This window comes from Tupaia chinensis, unplaced genomic scaffold (assembly GCF_000334495.1).
Source record: "Tupaia chinensis unplaced genomic scaffold, TupChi_1.0 Scaffold145148_1, whole genome shotgun sequence".
In the NCBI taxonomy this organism is placed as follows: domain Eukaryota; kingdom Metazoa; phylum Chordata; class Mammalia; order Scandentia; family Tupaiidae; genus Tupaia; species Tupaia belangeri.
The window spans coordinates 1,186,535-1,204,739 of record NW_006205008.1 but is presented as its reverse complement, the minus strand read 5'-3'; the positions used below and the strand labels follow the sequence as shown (position 1 = coordinate 1,204,739).

General features: G+C 45.7%; 1 non-coding gene across 1 annotated transcript; it reads left to right on the top strand.

Moving 5' to 3' along the window:
* The first annotated feature begins 12,849 nt into the window (after nucleotides 1-12,849).
* Nucleotides 12,850-12,954, top strand: LOC114005994 (U6 spliceosomal RNA). The gene has a single exon (XR_003547772.1). It is a non-coding gene; the product is annotated as a U6 spliceosomal RNA (small nuclear RNA).
* Nucleotides 12,955-18,205: the final 5,251 nt, after the last annotated feature.

Sequence of the window (18,205 nt, the reverse complement as noted above, 5' to 3'; positions counted from 1 at the left end):
GGCTGAAGTTGGGATTGGATCTATGTGTGGATACTTTATTGAGGGTTTCTCTCTCTCTTTCTAATGGAAGAAATAACTAAATAAACTTTTTTTTTTTTTTAGAGGTTTTTGCTATAGAGCGCGTGCACTTGCCAGAAAGACAGAGAGAGACAAAGAAACAGAAAGCGAGAAATCACCCCCAAGGGGGAGGACCACACCACAATCCCTTCTCCTCCATTCTCCTCTTGGGATCTTGGGCATGCACACGCATGCCCGGTGTAATTTTAAGCCACCCGGTCCAGGACTAGAACCACAGTTGACTACGTGGGAGTCCAGCGACATAGCCATTACGCTAACTGCTGGTTCCCTAAATAAACTTCTTCAAAAAAGAAAATTCTTTTGAGACCCAGCCTCGGTACAGGTAGATGTAGTATACCCATCTGAATTGTAAGAAACCACATGACCAATTGTGAGTTTGGAACACAAGTCAATCTGGATCTCTCCAGGCACACACCCAAGATCCTGATGAGCTGGAGGGCTGGAAAAGGGGGGTCATGGCATGACCAGACCCTGCCAGGGATCGTGTCATTTTCTTAAAGAGTGTAAGTTACTGATAGAGTTTTATGAAGTAGCTTAGAATTCCTCTTCGACTGTGACTAGTCCTACATTTCATGGCCGGGTGTGATAAATCTGGAGTATTGCTCATTCTTACCATCATGCTTTGCTGGAGACCCATTCACGATTGTTCCCTTGGACCAGCACCACCTAACAGACATCTCTGCAAATACACCACAGCACAGTGAAGTTCTGGCACCTCCTCTGACCCAGCCTGAAGCCTGCAGGCCATGCATGGGGCAACATCTTAGACTGGGAGCTGGTAAGAAAACAGAGATGGGCTGAGCTACCAGCTTACTTCATAGTTCAGGCTGCCTCAGACTATCTAGTAGGTGTTAGGCCTAACCAGAAAATTAAGTCACTGAGAAAAAGGAATTAACTTTTACCTCAAGCAAGCAATTAAAATACTAGAGAGATGGGGGTTGAAAAAAAAATCTATGTTTCTACAATATAGGATCAGAGTCGAGTTTCTGAATTGGAATGCCATTCTGGGAGTTTTTACCTTTCCTTGTAAGAATTATACTCTTATGATTATAAGATATTGTGCATCAAATATTAAAGTCTAAGATATGGCCAGTTAAGGAATTTAAGAATGCCATGTAAACAATAATTAAAGTGTGCATTTACTTACTAAAATTAAAAGTAAGGGCAAATATTGGTAAAATATTGTTATTACAAAAACCCTAATCCTTTTTTGACTATTTTAGGTGTATCATGTGCTAAGAAGCTAAAAGAATTCAGGAAAAAAGGCCAAAAAAAGCAGACAATAGACCTACAAGAACATAATCTCCACGGTCTGTAAAATTCAGGTCTTTGAGGGGTGGTTTATATGAAAATTGTAATTTGGAGCTAGAGGGGGATTATCTGAATGTGTTTGCGTTTGTGGTCTCTGACTCTTCTAGAATTGGGTAGAAGGAAGATTAGGACTTGGATAATATTTTAAGAGGTATAGAGTCCCTGGAAAGTATGACCCATAATAATCCAATATATTTAGCATAGTTTTCCAGAAGTTTCCATTAGGAAACTTATCTGCTTATCTCTTCAGAATCATGTCTCCCTTTATCTCCCTTTACCTTTCCTTTCTTAGCCTTTCTTCCCCAAGTATATTGGCCCATTTATAGACTTTATATTTTGTTGTCTTGGGTCTCCAAACTTACCACAATGCCTGCAACAGAAAAGGTATCCATAGGTAGCCAGTTCATGAGAATATAGTCATTCAGTGTAGATTCACTCCAGTTCATTGTTTCTGACTTTTTTCTTCCTACAGCGAGGAGGATTGCTGTGGTGGAAAGCAACAGTAACAGTGTAAGGAGCATCATTTCCTCAGATAATTAGATCATGCCCTGTTTTCTCAGTCTAGTCTGTTGAAATCTCCTCAGTTTCTTTCTTTTTCTTTCTGTCTTTTTTTTTTTTTTTTAATTTCCCCACAAGGAGAATATTATGGGTTACTTTATTCCCTCACAAAAAAGACCAACTGTAATCAAAGGAGGCAAATGTTCACCTCATATTGTCTTCATAATAAAACAAAAGGGGAAGCTTAGTACTGGATCACGTGACTCTTTCTCTTCTTCCCTCCTCCAAGTTCAAAACGCTGACATCTCATAGGAGCCCGGGTCCTCTTAGATCTGCAGCTGGGCTCAGCACATTCCAGCCTCAGCATCACCTTCGTCGTTGTTTTTTGTCTTTTTCCGGAAAATGGGCTTAGTCTGTCCACCACAGCCACTCTGCTTCCTGGTGTAATGCCGCTGTCCCCGAGCACACAGAGGATCCTTGTCCTGTCACTTTGTGAGGTCGGTGCTTGCCACACTTCCTGTAGAAAGTCTGTCCGGCTTCAGGGAGGGTCACCAGGTTTGGAGGGATGCTATCTACACAGAAAGAGCTGTGTTGGAAACAGAATTAAATAGAGAGATCACTTCAATTTCAAACTTGAGGAGAGAGAAACAGTGTGGAAGGGCTTTAGCATTTGGAACCATCGATTCTTCTCTTTTTTTCTTTTTAATTAAGAGAGAAATTTTTGCTATAGTGCGTGTGAGACATAAAGAGAGAAATCACCCACCAAGGGGGTGACCATGCCACAATCCCTTTTCCTCCATTCTCCTCTTGGGATTTTGGGGACTCATACCCCACCTGAGTTTTAAGACACTGGGTCTGGGATTCGAACTGTGGTCATCTATGTAAGAGTCCAGCAATGTAACCATCACACCATTTGCAGGTCCGGAAATCATTGATTCTTAACCGGAGCTGAGGGGACCAGCAGATGGCATAATGGTTACATTGCTGGACTCCCATATAGTTGATGGCAGTTCAAGTCCCTGACCTGGCAGCTTGAAACTCATGCTGCGCGTGTGTGTGAGCATGACCATAATCTTGAGAGGAGGATGGAGGAGAAGGGATTGCAGAGTGGCCATCCTCCCTGGGGGCTGATTTCTTGCTTCCTATCTCTCTGCTTCTCCAGTAAGCGTATGCGCTCCATAGCAAAAATTTTTCTCCCCCCACTGAAACAAAACAAAAAACAAACAACAAAAACCCAGGAGTTGAAGAGTTCACTCACTTCACCACATTGGAATACCTACCTGGCAGATGGCAACAACGTAGATCATGAACCCTTTCCAAATTAACAGAAAAAGTCGATCTGTTTCTTTCCTCTGTGAGCACAGGGAGGGAGTGCACGAGAGGGAAACAGCACCCACAGCAGGGTCTTCGTGCCACAATCCACCCCCAGATTCAGTCAGCCCAGGTCACGGGCACACACACCCAGCTTGTGCAGGGAAGTCTCTGGGTGAAAACCCAGAGCTTTCCCATGTGGTCAGCCTCGCAGAGCTTCGTGTTACTGCTGTCCTGCCCTCCAGCCTCTCGCCCCACCCCTTTTCACATCTCGAAGCTCAGCCAAATTATATTGACACTGGAGAATTTGTATTGGTCACATTTCCCAGGGTGTCTATTCTTGGAGGATGTAAAAACACAGTTCCTTTGTTGTTGGTTGGGAAAAACCCTGAGCTAGAACCTACACTCCAGAGTCCCCGCAGGAAAGCAGCCTGAGGTGGCACACTTGCTGGGCTCTCTCCCTTTTCTACCTGATTCTCTCTCTCCTGACCAGTCCTCCCTAAAAGCCATTCAGACTGGTAATGATTCTCTTTTTTTTTTTTTTTTTTGGAGAGGTTTTTGCTATAGGGTGTGTGCGCTCGCCAGACAGACACAGGGGGATACAGAGAGATAGAAAGCGAGAAATCACCCCCCAGGGGAGATGGCCACGCCACAATCCCTTCTCCTCTCGGGATCTTGGGCACGCACGCACACACACCCGGCATGAGTTTTAAGCCGCCGGGTCCAGGATGCGAACTGCGGTCGACTACGTGGGAGTCCAGTGACATAACCATTACGCTAACTGCTGACCCCCAGACTGGTAATGATTCTCATCTCAAAGAGCCGCTCCCAGGAAACCTGACGTGCACACATGCTCCTCTCTGAAGGATAACACCTGTGTAAGGGGCAGTTAAAGCTCTCCGGGGCTCCCAACCACACTGAGCTGCACTCACACACCCATGCTTCTCCTTGGAGAGTGGACCTCTGATAAGTCTAGAAACAGCGTGACAGCACAAGCGTGCTTACAATCCTGGGGACAGTCCCATTGTTATAAAAAGCTGTCTGCCTCAGTCATGGCTGCAGGTTTTACTACTTGGCCTTACATCTCTAAACGAAACAAAAGCAAGCATTATCGAGTGTTTAGATTTACTGGAGCCTCTGGCTTCAAGTAGCTTGATGATTCATCCCTGACAAGCTCACCAAGCAGAACTCGAGCCACTTTAAGGCCATATGCTTTGTGGTGGTGGGGTGGGTTTTCCCTGTTTTATTTTTAATCTAACAACACAAGCAATGCTAGCCACACCAATTAAAACAAGTCGAGAGTTAACTTTCAAAATGACTACAGTCCAGATGGCAGTATGGAAGTCATCAGAACCATTTAATCTTTGGTAGTGATTCGTTTTTTTTTTTTTTTTTTTTTTGGAGAGGTTTTTGCTATAGGGTGTGTGCGCTCGCCAGACAGACACAGGGGGATACAGAGAGATAGAAAGCGAGAAATCACCCCCCAGGGGAGATGGCCACGCCACAATCCCTTCTCCTCTCGGGATCTTGGGCACGCACGCACACACACCCGGCATGAGTTTTAAGCCGCCGGGTCCAGGATGCGAACTGCGGTCGACTACGTGGGAGTCCAGTGACATAACCATTACGCTAACTGCTGACCCCCAGACTGGTAATGATTCTCATCTCAAAGAGCCGCTCCCAGGAAACCTGACGTGCACACATGCTCCTCTCTGAAGGATAACACCTGTGTAAGGGGCAGTTAAAGCTCTCCGGGGCTCCCAACCACACTGAGCTGCACTCACACACCCATGCTTCTCCTTGGAGAGTGGACCTCTGATAAGTCTAGAAACAGCGTGACAGCACAAGCGTGCTTACAATCCTGGGGACAGTCCCATTGTTATAAAAAGCTGTCTGCCTCAGTCATGGCTGCAGGTTTTACTACTTGGCCTTACATCTCTAAACGAAACAAAAGCAAGCATTATCGAGTGTTTAGATTTACTGGAGCCTCTGGCTTCAAGTAGCTTGATGATTCATCCCTGACAAGCTCACCAAGCAGAACTCGAGCCACTTTAAGGCCATATGCTTTGTGGTGGTGGGGTGGGTTTTCCCTGTTTTATTTTTAATCTAACAACACAAGCAATGCTAGCCACACCAATTAAAACAAGTCGAGAGTTAACTTTCAAAATGACTACAGTCCAGATGGCAGTATGGAAGTCATCAGAACCATTTAATCTTCCAAAAGATTTATCACTGCAGTAACCCAAGACTTTCATGTGGATTTCAGCCACATGAAAAGTACACACTCACAGGAGAAATTTGGAGTTCATAGCTGTGACAGGGCAGCGCGGACGTGGGTTCGTGCAATACAAAGGACCCTTGAGGCGTAAGGGTGAGCAGGAGAGTCATGCGGCCTTCGCCATAGTGAGTAGCGAGGACAGTTGCCTTCAGGGTTCTTGGCGCTCTGCACAGCCAGACCCTGCTCTGCGCTCTCTTCCCTGCATCTGTATCCTTCACACGTTCTCCTTTCCCCTAGTTCCACCCCAGATATTTTCCCCAGTTCTGTCCCCAGGCCCTCCATTTCTCCCTCAAAAAAAATTGTTCTTCAAGAGTTATTTTTGGGACCAGCAGGTGGCGTGGTGGTTGGGGTGCTGCACACTCCCACATGGCCGACCGCGGTTCAAGTCCCGACCCGGTGGCTTGCTTTCTCACTTTCCCTCTTTCTTTCTCTCTCTCTCTGTATCTCTCTGTAATCAATTCAAATAAACGAATGAATAAATAATATTAAGTGAATAATTTTTAAAAATGAGTTATTTTCCCATGGTCTTACAGAAGTGGAGGGATGAAGAAAGACTGCTGGGGTCTGGGAAGGATGGAAGAAGGGGGGCAACCAAGGAATATTGATTATTGGAAATGAAATTGCAGAGAGACAGAAGGAGCAGTGCCTGGGGTTATCAGGTTCAATGGGGAGAATATAGATGCAAGAGTTTGCTATGTATCTCAAATAACCGGAAGGGAGGCTTTGGAACGCTCCCACACGTGCCGTGACAGAGTTGAGACGATGGGCATGCTGATTAGTCTAACGCACCATTACACACTGTGGGCTTGTGAAATCACACGGCACCCCCCAACAAATACATTATTATGTTAATAAGAGCTTATTTATTTATGGTTTTTGCTATAGGACATGTGTGCTCGGTGGACAAAGAGAGACAGTGAGAGAGAAAGTGAGACATCACCCCCCAGACGGGATGGCCATACTGCAATCCCTTCTCCATTCTCTCCCTGGGATTTTAGGTATGCATGCACGTGTGCCCAGTGTGAGTTTGAAGGACTAGAGCCATGGGTGGCCATGTGGGAGTCTAAGCACCTTAACCACCTCACCACCTGCTGCCCCCAATAACAATGATCTCAGTAAAACACATTGTTTTCTCTCCAAGGGTCCAGGTGGCGGAGTGGTGGTCACACAACTGGATCCACATGGGAGGTGCTCTGTTCATGTCCCTGAATCTCCCTGAGTATGTCAGATGTGCGTTTGTGCCATGATCCCAATGGGCTGAGGTAAACCGAAGCATGAAAGGCCCTGTTGGCCCTGTTGGCTGTTCTCTCTCTCTTTCTCGCAATTTCTATCTCTCTGTATCATGGGGGAAAAAAAGAAAGGGTGGAAAGGAGGAAGAGGATTGAGGGAGGGAGGGAGGGAGGGAGGGAGGGAGGATTTTCCCTCTCACATTGCAATCTGTTTCCCTCCCAAATTTTCCCTTCCAAATTGCAAACTGTGGCATCCCAGCTCATTGAACTGAACGCCTGGGGAACGTCCTGGGTATGCAGGCCCGATTCCCAGGCCGAAGGGCAGCACCCTCATTGCCTTGTGCTTAAATCCCGTCTCAGATGCCCTGAAATCAAATACAAGAGCTCACTCTCTGTGTTCATGGACTCTTACAAAATGCTATGGAGAGTTGAATTTAAGTGCCGCCACCATTTTCTTTTCAGTACAATGTGTTTTTAGCTGAGGGGGGTTTCAGAGGGAAGCCATATCTTTATTAGGTTTAGAGGGTATCGTGCTTGTCAAAAGCAATTAACTACTACATGGAGCCCTCAAAGAGATGTGCCAGTGTAATCTGGACATGGTTTGGGTATCTGAATAAATATAAATTTGACCGAAGCTTCTTGGATTAGAAATATAGCCTAAAACATATTATCCTTGAAACAATTGAAGTTATTCAAGTGCTATGATGTAAAATTGCTTCCACAGCCATTGCTTGGGAAATGTCATCTGCGATGTAATGCCACATGACTTTACACACCACAGAGCATGGGATTATTGTGTCAAAAGGAGTCTTTAATGATCTCACATAAGCCGGAAAGACTTTATTTAGACTTTATACACCAAGATGTTTCGGTTGTCTGACCCAAGAACTTATTTAAATGACAGGCTTTAAAAAACTACATGACATTTCTGTAAAACTGCACCAACATTGATAATAAATTATTAGTTTGTTGCTTCTGCAGTTAATATATTCCCACACCATGACCCATATTGCTCATTCTTATTAGACGTATAATTTTTTTGAGAGATTTCTGCTATAGAATGTGTGTACTTGCTGGAGAGACAGAGAGAGACAGAGAGACAGAAAGTGAGAAATCCCCCTCTCCCCCCAAGGGGGGATGGCCACACCACAATCCATTCTCCTCCATTATCCTCTCTGGATTTTGGGCACACATGCACACTTGCCTGGCATGAGTTTTAAGCCAGTGTCCAGGATTCAAACCATAGTCGACTATGTGGGAATCTAGTGACATAACCATTATGCCATCTGCTGATTCCTAGACATGTAACCTTAGATCCATTTATACCACCAAATCAGTTCAAGGCAAAATTACTAGTCTGAATGCCTACTGCTGCATAACCAACTATTCCAAACTCAGTGGTATAAAACAATAACCACTGGGGACCAGCAGTTAGCATAACGGCTATGTCGCTGGACTCCCATGTAGCCGACTGCTGTTCGTGTCCCAGATCCGGAGGCTTAAAACTCATGCCGGGCGCATGTGCGTGCGTGCCCAAGATCCCGAGAGGAGAACAGAGGAGAAGGGATTGCGGCGTGGCCATCCCCCCTGGGGAGTGATTTCTCGCTTTCTGTCTCTCTCTGTCTGGCGAGCGCACACACTCTACAGCAAACAAACAAACAAACAAAAAACCCAATAACCATTATACTTCCAGATTCTGTGGGTTGAGAATTTGGGAAAGGCATGGTGGCGATGGCTTATTTCTGTTCCATGATGTCTGGGCCTCAATTGGGAAGACTGGAACAGCTGGGATAGAGAATTCTCTTTATTATTATTTATGAATGTGTGTATATATGAATATATTTATTTCTTCCATGAGTGAGAAAGAGAGAGGGAGAGGTATCCCCAAAGGGATCTTCATGTTGTGATTCACCCATGCCTCATTCCCACATTTTTTTTTTAAATGCCAGAGAGTACACATTCCGGCACGCAGGAGAAAGAGAGTGAGAGAGAAGGAACCTCCCTGCCCCAGGGACCTGCTCACACTATAATCCCTCTTCTTCCCTTCTTCATTCCATCAGGATCCTGGGCATGCCTGTGTATACCTGCATGTTTTCTAAGCTGATGGGGCTGGGATTCGAACTCTGGTCAGCCGTGTGGGATCTGGCTTCCTCTGAACAGTGCCTAACACTGTGTCATGGCCCGGTACCTCCATTTTTAAATGTGTGGCCTTCGGCAACTTACTTGACTTCTTTCTTCACATACAAACACGGATACTGATCGCCAAGTGGCTCTGAATAGACACAAACCCAAGTTAAAGTGCATCTGTTATTCATAAGTGGTTGGCTAAGCCTAATCCTCTTTTCTTAAAAAGATTATATCTTCATCAATATAATGGGCATAATAAAACACACATGGGGCCAGTCGGTGGCATGGTGGTCAAGGCAGCTGAATCTGCATGGCCAACTGTGGTCAAGTCCTGGAGCTAGCAGCTTGGAAAACAGCTTGGCAGGATGTAGCAGGTGACATGGTGGTCAAAGCACTGGATTCCCACATAGCTGACCACAGTTTGAGACCTGGACCTGAGGACTTGAAAATCACACTAGGCACGTGTGTGAGTGTGCTCAAAATCCTAAGATGAGAGTGGAAAAGAGATTGCAGTGTGTCCATCCCTTAGGAGATGATTTCTCACTTTCCCTCTCTCTGTCTCTCTCTGGTGGGCACAGGCATCCTATGACTAAAACAAATAAGCAAACAAAACAAAAACCTAATAAAAAAAAAGAAAGGAAGATAAAGAAAACCAACCTGATGCATGTGCATGCATGCCCAAAATCCAGAAAGGAGGGAGAGATGGAGGAGAAGGGATTGTGACCTGGCCAGACCTCGTGGGGTGCTTCCTCACTTTCCCTTTCCTTCTCTGTCTCTTTCCAGTAAGCACATGCACCCCCTGGTAAAATTCTTTTTAAATTTTTAAAGTACATATGTTTAAACTGTACGATTTGATAAATCGTGACATAAGTGTACAATCACGAAGCCATCAGCACAAAGAAGACAATGAAAATATCCAGCCGCAGTCCCCGCAAAGTTTTATCATGTGCCACTGTAATCTCCCCTCCTAATTCCTCCTTGTCCTCCTCACCCTGAATTCATCTGTTTTCTGTTATTAAAGATAAACTTGCACTGGGACCAGCAGTTACCGTAATGGCTATGTCACTGGACTCCCATGTAGTCGACCGCGGTTCGAGTCCCGGACCTGGTGGCTTAAACTCACGCCAGGTGCGTGTGCATGCGTGCCCAAGAGGAGAATGGAAGAGGGGATTGTGGCGTGACCATCCCCCCTGGGGGTGATTTCTTGCTTTCTGTTTCTCTTTGTCTGTCTGGCGAGCGCACGTGCCCTAATGCAAAAACCTCTCCAAAAAAAAGATAAACTTGCACTTTCTAAAGTATTACATGAGTGGAATTTTGCAGCGTATAGGCTTTGTCTGACTCCCTTCACTGATCATAATGATTTTGAGTTCATCTCTGTCAGTGTGTGTATCATTAATCCATTTCTTTCCATTGCTGAGCATTATTTCATTGTATTGATAGAAGGAATTGTTTCTGTCCATTCATTGTTTTTCCTGTTTCTGTTTCTTCCAGTTCTTTTGTTTGTTTGTTTGTTTGTTTTTTGAGAGGCTTTTGCTATAGGGGGCGTGCGCTCGTGTGAGGGTGCAGTGGTAAAGCAACTGGCCTCCCCTGGGAAAGGTCCTGGGTTCATGTCCTGGAGCCTCCCTGTACATGTTAGGTGTGTGGGTGCACCCGGGGTGGATCACTGTGTGAAGACCTGATGGGAGTGCCTGTCTCTTCCTTTTCTCATGGAACAAATGAATACATAAACTTTAAAAAAAGTTCAAGTCCCTACAATGGCTTACAAGGACATCCAACATCAGCCTGAAGTATTTCTCAGACTGTGTTGCCCACTTTGCTGCCCCACAGAGCCAGCCAGGGTGAGGGCAACTCCTGCTCAGGGTCCTGAGCTTGGAAGGGCCCCACATTTGGCTCAAAGCTCTACTGTTGCATCTTTGAGCACGGGGCCCTGCGTGCTCATCTTGCAATGGGCCCCGGCAAATTCTGTATCCAGTTCTGACTGCAGCCTCACGAGGTTCCCACCAGGGTTTGTAGGAGTGAGGGACCCCAGCACTTCCACCTCAGAAATCAGGCAAGCGCTACTCCTGGCCTCTGCTAAGGAGCCTCAGCTGTGGGATGCTCACTTGGCTGAGTTTTCCCTTCACCTACTCACAAATGGGTCAAACATAACCCCAGCAGAGGGACCAGCAGTTAGCATAATGGCTATGTTGCTGAACTCCCATGTAGTCGGCTGTGGTTCAAGTCCTGGACCCGGTGGCTTAAACTCACACCGGGTGCATGTGCGTGTGTGCCCAAGATCCCGAGAGGAGAATGGAGGAGAAGGGATTGCAACATGGCCATCCCCCCAGGGGGTAATTTCTCGCTTTCTGTCTCTCTGTCTCTGTCTTTCTGGCAAGCACATGCACCCTATAGCAAAAACCTCTCCAAAACAACAACAACAACAAAAACATCACTCCAGCAGAGAGCCCTTTTCTGAACCCCACGTCCATGGTATCGTCCTGCAACCCTGTCACTACCCCTATTTTCCATTACAGCAAAATATTCCTTCTCCAAAGCACCTGTCTCTGCCTGGCTTTAGAGTATGTATTTCATTTTTAAAAATAGAATGGTTTATTTAATTTTATTTATTCATTCATTTATTTTCATTTGACCAGAGAGAGACACATAGAGAGTGAGAGGGAATGAGAAAGCAAGCCACCAGAGAGGAAAAGTGAGAAAGCAAGCCACCAGGTCCGGGACTCAAACCATGGTCAGCCATGTGGGAGTGTCCAGCTTCTTAACCACCACACCACCTGCTGGCCCCCAGAGTATACATTGCTTTACATGCAGCTGCTTCTTGTTTTACACCTTACCGTGTGTAAGGTCCTTGAGGGCAGGGACATTGTCAAGCTTGTTCGAGTCCTTGTCCCTGGAGCCTAACGTTCTTCTGGGTACCTAGACAGTTCTCAGCACAGTTTTGAGAAATACAATGAAGTACTATTCAGAAATACCACGAATGCTGTCACCAGGAGCACATTTTATTTATTTTTTATTGTCATTATTTTATTTATTTATTTATTTATTTATATTATCATCATAATCTTCTTTATATTACATTGGACCAGGAGCACATTTTAATCCTATGAACCTAGTTGTGAGAAACCTTCAGAGCACTCATTTGAAGATACATTGTTTCATTTTCATAGCGGTCCCTGGCGTTTCTCACAGTCCCGCAAACCCACATTCATCTTTACCTCTGCCATCTCCCCCCTCTTTCTCTTTTGCCTTTCTCTGCTTATCAGTGGTGCTAGTTCTGTGTTTTGAACATTCAAGGTTTTGAAAAGTTGAGATGGATTTTTTTTTTTTAATTTCTATGACAGAAACAGCGTAAAGCCCAGGAAGTATCAGAATAACGTCTCCCCTGAGCTGGTCAATCTTGGCTGCAGTGGGTGGCAGCTGCCTGGTCCTGGCTAGCATCCCAGTGCCCTGCCCCAGGGACAGGAATGTTAGAGCCACAGGTGCCTCGGTCACCATCCAGCCTTAAGTCTGAACATTCTGTGTTCTTCCAGAGCGGAAAAAGTAGTTCAAGTTAGAAAGGTTGGTTACATCACTGGACTCACGTAGTCGACCACAGTTTGAGTCCTAGAACCGGCGGCTTAAAACTCATGCTGTGTGTTTGTGTGTGTGTGTGTGTGCCCCAAATCCCAAGAAGAAAATGGAGAAGAAGGGATTGCAGGGTGGCCATCCCCTCAGGGGGTGGGGGGTGGGCAGGGTGTGATTTTTCACTTTCTGTCTCTCTGTGAGCGAATGCATCCTATAGCAAAAATTCTCTCTGGGGAAAAAAAAAGAAAGAAAAGAAAGGTAATGAAACAAAAATGAGAGAAGAAACAAGAAGAAGGAGAAAGAGATGAGAGGAAAGGAGGTGAGGAGAGAGGAAGAGACGAGGAGGGGAGGGGGGAGGACAGAAGAGAAGCGGAGAAATCCAGGAAAGGTATACTTTAATTATTCTGGCTTCTGGGAAGGAATTCATTTCTCGAGATCACAAAACTGGTTAGTTATGTGCTTGCTTCACAGCACATATATAAAATTGGAACACTACAGAGAAGATTAGCATGGCCCCCGTGCAAGGACGACACACAAGTTTGTGATGCAGTCCATATTGCTATGCACAGTACTGTACTATGGTCTTACAAGAACTCACACTGAGTGTAAGTTTTCTATCTCTTCCTAATGAGCTATTGTCATGTACAATTTTACTTCCCTCTCATTGGACCAGTGATTCAGATCATAAACTCTTAGCTCCTAAAGTCCTCTACGTGGAAATTACAAATTCTTCTTTCATTGACTATATTAAGGTTATTTTTGTTTTCAAAAATCCTTCCTCATTGGGACCAGCAGGTGGCATAGTGCCTAAGGCACTGGATTCCCATGTGGTCGACTGTGGTTCGAGTCCCAGACCCAGTGGCTTGAAACTGGTGTCAGGTGTGTGTGCATGTATGCCCCAAATCCTGAGAATAGAGAAGAAGGGATTGCAGCGTGGTCATCCCCCCTAATGGGTGCTTTCTCACTTCTTCTCTATCTCTCTCTCTCCTCTCTGGTGAGTGCATGCTCCCTATAGCAGAAATCTCTCTCAAAAAAAAATCCTTCCTCATTAAATGTGTTGTCTAATTTTATTTTATTTTTTTGCCATAGGGTGCATGTGCTCACCAGAGATAGATAAAGACAGAGAGAGGGAAAGTGAGAAAATACCTCCAGAGAAGATGGTCATACTGCAATCCCTTTTCTTCCACTCTCCTTTTGGGATTTTGAGCACACACACGCACACACACACACACGCCCAGTGTGATTTTCAGGTTGCCAGATCTGGAACTTGAACCATGGTTGAACCATATGGGAATCTAGTACCTTCACCACCACACCACCTCCTGGTCCTGGTGGTCTGATATTTAATCACTTTGTTTTTCTTTAGAACTATATTTCACAGTAAAGCGCATCATTGACAATTCATTATATACTTCCAAAATAACCAGTAGAGCAAATTTCAAATGTTCATAACATAATGTAATGTATACTGTAGAACACGGTGAATATGTTTATATCCTTGATTTGTTTATTACATACCATATACATACTATTAAAACTCATACTGTACCCTACAAAGATGTACAATGATTATGTGTAAATTATAAATTACAATAAATATTAAAAAGATGTGACCAGCAGATAGTGTAATGTAGTCGACCGTGGTTCAAGTCCCAGACCCGGTGGCTTAAACTCAGGCCAGGTGCATGTACGTATATGCCCAGGATCCCAAGAGGAGAATGGGGGAGAAGGGATTGAGGCATGGTCATCCCCTCTGGGGGTGATTTCTCGCTTTCTGTCTCTCTGTCTCTGTCTTTTTGGTGAGCACATGCGGCCATAGCAAAAACCTCTCTAAAAAACAAAACATAATAAAACAAACAAACAAAAGAAATAGGACAGTTGTATAAACAGAGAGTGCATGAGAGGGGCAAGAATGGGAGGAGCTCAGGAAGAAAGATTTTGTTTATTATTTATTTTTTATTTTATTTTTAAAAATTTGACCAGAGAGACACAGAGAGAAAGGGAAAGCGAGAAAGCAAGCCACCAGGTCCAGGACTCAAACCATGGTCGCCAATGTGGGAGTCCAGCACCTTACCCACCACACCACCTGCCAGTCCCAGGAAGAAAGAATTGAACAAACATAAGAATGTAAGATTCTTGGTTGAAAATGATGCATATGGTAATATTCTTGATTTGATTATCACACACTCCATGCATGCTTTGAAAACCCATATAGTATGCGGTAAATGGACAATTAAATATAAATAAATTATAAAATACAATTTTATAATTAAAAAATGAAAGCTACAAAAACCAGAACTGCCTAGTTACAGGTCAGACCCCCCAAATTCAAATTTTTTGACTTTCTCTTTGATAGTGAATGTCATTTAATTGAAGAAGTAGCCACTGACATCTCTGTTTTCAGTGCAGTCTGGGGGCTTCCTGCTCTCGATGATCTCGTTAGGTGCTTTTCTGCCGCGGCCCGGTTCTCAGCCTCCCTCGGGCTTGTGTTCTCTAGGGCTGTGTCAGGGGCTCCACATGCAGCAGGGCCAGGTCATCGGGGCCACACAGGCTGTGGAGAGGACTGAGGGAGTGTCCTGGTGTCCTAGCGCAAGGCACCTTGGCAGAGTCCTGGCAGCATCACCGCTTCCTCCGTGTCCTCATTCTTTTCTACCTCACTGCTTAGAAATGGATGATCCATAACTGTTGTTCTTGACATGCCTCCATCGCTGGCATACACCTGTCCTGCTGGGGCTCCTCCAGGGGCCTTAAAAGTTCATGGAAAAGGGAACCAGCAGTTAGCGTAAGGGCTATGTTGCTGGACTCCCATGTAGTTGACCGCGGTTCGCGTCCTGGACCCGGTGGCTTAAAACTCACGCCGGGCGCATGTGCGTGCGTGCCCAAGATCCCGAGAGGAGAATGGAGGAGAAGGGATTGCGGTGTGGCCATCCTCCCTGGGGGTGATTTCTCGCTTTCTGTCTGTCTCTCTCTGTCTGTCTGGCGAGCGCACGTGCCCTATAGCGAAAACCTCTCCAAAAAAAAGAAAAGTTCATGGAAAAGTAGAGTTCAAGTACAAGTTAATTTTGATTTAAAAAAAAAAAAAAGAAATCCATGCCTAATACACGTTTCCATGAATTCTTTGATGAACTGGTATGTAGATTTGTTTGCTTTTAATCATAGTATTGGCTCCATGAACTCAGCCCCCAACTCAGGAACCAGCACGGTATCAATGATAGCACTGTGCCTTCATCTGTGCGGTCCTGCCCATCCCAGCCCTGACCCTTGGCCCAAAACCTGCGGGAACCACTCTTCTGGCTCTCCTGCTACTTATACCCTTTGCTTTTAAACAAATATCTTGTGCACACATACGTGTGCATGTGCATGCCTGTATGCATGTGGCGTGCTTCTAGACAGTCTCTCCCTGGGCCATGATCCTCCTGCCTCAGCCTCTTGAATAGCTGGAAGTACAGGCCTGGACAACATCCACTTTTTTAGGGTGGGCTGGGAATAGGACCTGGGACTCCCATGTGGCCCCCGCTTGCCATTTGACAGTGTCCAGGGAGCACTTCCTGCGGTTGAGCCATGGCTATCATTCCTTGGAAATAAGTGACATTCCTCCATGTGTTCCCCAAAAGCATCTTGCCTCGTTTCTCGCTGCGTGCAGAGGGCTCGTGTTGTAAATAAGCTTTCGGGATTTGGTCAGAAAGGGGAAACTGACTCTTACTATTGTAGGACCGAATCCTTCTGCATCCGTTGCTGTAGACAAAGTCCCCAGACCATTAGCTGCATCTGGCCCTGAAATGACCCGGTGAGCTGCGAGGCCTCCTCTCAGCCCGCCCTCCACGGAGGGGAGCTGACAGCACCAGAACACACAGCCTCTCCCTAGGTTTGCTTTTCCTCGGATACCCCACCTGTGCTCCGGGCAGAGCTCGCAGCCACCCACTTCGCAGGGCTGCTCGCTCCCCCACCTGTCCAAACACAGGGTTTCCTGTCACCACGTGGCCAAGAAGCCAAGGCCGCAGACCAGGAACTTGCAGTTTTCAGTTTCCTAATGAGAACAATTGCAGACCTGGAAAACAGCTGTTATCCCAGGGGCCAGGACACAATGTAATTCTGTTGCATCTTTATGATTTCTGTCTTGTCCTTTGCAATTTCCCACAAACCTGAAACATATTTTGCTACTCACTTTCCATCTCTCCGAAATCATTAGACTTAGCACTCCAGGAGACTCTTGCAGCATGGAATGGTTTTCGGTTCCCAAATCCCCAGAGGAAAATACTAAGGTATGGAGTTACTTGTGGAAACACGGTGCGACATAAGGACGCTGAGGCTGCTGGGATAACTCAGTCCTCCATAGGGTCCCTGCATCTCTCTGGCTGCTATTCTTTTTTTATTATTATTATTATTTTTTATTTTTATTTTTTTGGAGAGGTTTTTTTTCACTATAGGGCGCGTGCGCTCGCTAGACAGAGGGAGACATAGAGACAGAAAGCGAGAAATCACCCCCCAGGGGGGATGGTCATGCTGCACATGCGCTCACGAGAGAGAGGAAAAAAGTAAGAAATGACCACCCCACCCCAGTGGTATGACCACGCCACCATACCTTCTCCTCCATTCCCATCAGGATTTTGGCACGTGCACACACACGCACACGCACACACACACGCACACGCACGGTGTGATATTCAGGCTGTCAGGTCAGGGACTTGTACCAAACAGTCGGCCATGTGGGATCCAGCAGCCTTAACCTCTACCTGCTGCCTGGAAAAAAGAAAACTTTTTAAAGAGGCTGGTGTGCTGTACTAGGAAGATCATGAACTTGGAAGCCAGATTAAAACCTGAGTTCAAATTCCACCTGGGTCATTTACCTACTATGCGACCTTCGTCTTCACACAGTCTTCATTTCCTGGGTCTGTAGAGCCAGATATTGCCTTCATAGAGTGCGGTGAAGATTCACTGAGATTGGGACCAGCAGTTGGCATAATGGCTATGTCGCTGGACTCCCATATAGTCGACCATGGTTCAAGTCCTGGGCCTGGTGGCTTAAACTCATGCCGGGCGCATGTGCGTGCGTGCACAAGATCCTGGGAGGAGAATGGAGGAGAAGATCCTGAGAGGAGAATGGAGGAGAAGGGATTGCGGCATGGCCATCCCCCTTGGAGGTGATTTCTCATTTTCTGTCTTTCTGGCGAGCGCACGCGCTCTATAGCATAAACTTCTCAAAAAAAAAAAAAAAATCCCTGAGATAAGACAGGAAATGGTGTACCTCACACAGCTGCAACGTGGGCCCAGCCCAAGTGCTCAGTAGCTAGTAGCCTTAGAGCAGCTTCTCATTTCCTCACCCTGTGTCTATTGCAAGCCCCAAACTCCCAGCCCTCATTCCCTCTCCATTCTGATCCACCACACATCATGGTCGGATGAATCATTCCAAAGCCGTGTTTTGTATATATCACATTTCCTTCCCGTCCTAACCAAACCCACACCCCTAGACTACAACAGAAACCTTCTGTGGTTTTCCAATGCCTTCAAGATGTCCAAGTTCCTTGAGTTGGCATTTAAGCTTGCCCACAATTTAGAATCCATTTGCCCCTTCAGAGTGGCCCCTTTTTTCGACTCCTATATGTGAATCCTGTACTCTTGGCAAACTCATTGCTCTCCAAATGTGCCAGATTCATGCCAGATCCATCTCCACCTCTTCATCCACACTCAGACTGAGAGCCCCCTCCGTTGCACTGATGAAAGTACACATTTCCAAGACTTTTCTATTTAGAAATATCTTCACAACCTAACAGAGTTCAACTCTTTTTTTTTTTTTTTTTGGGGGGGGTTTTTG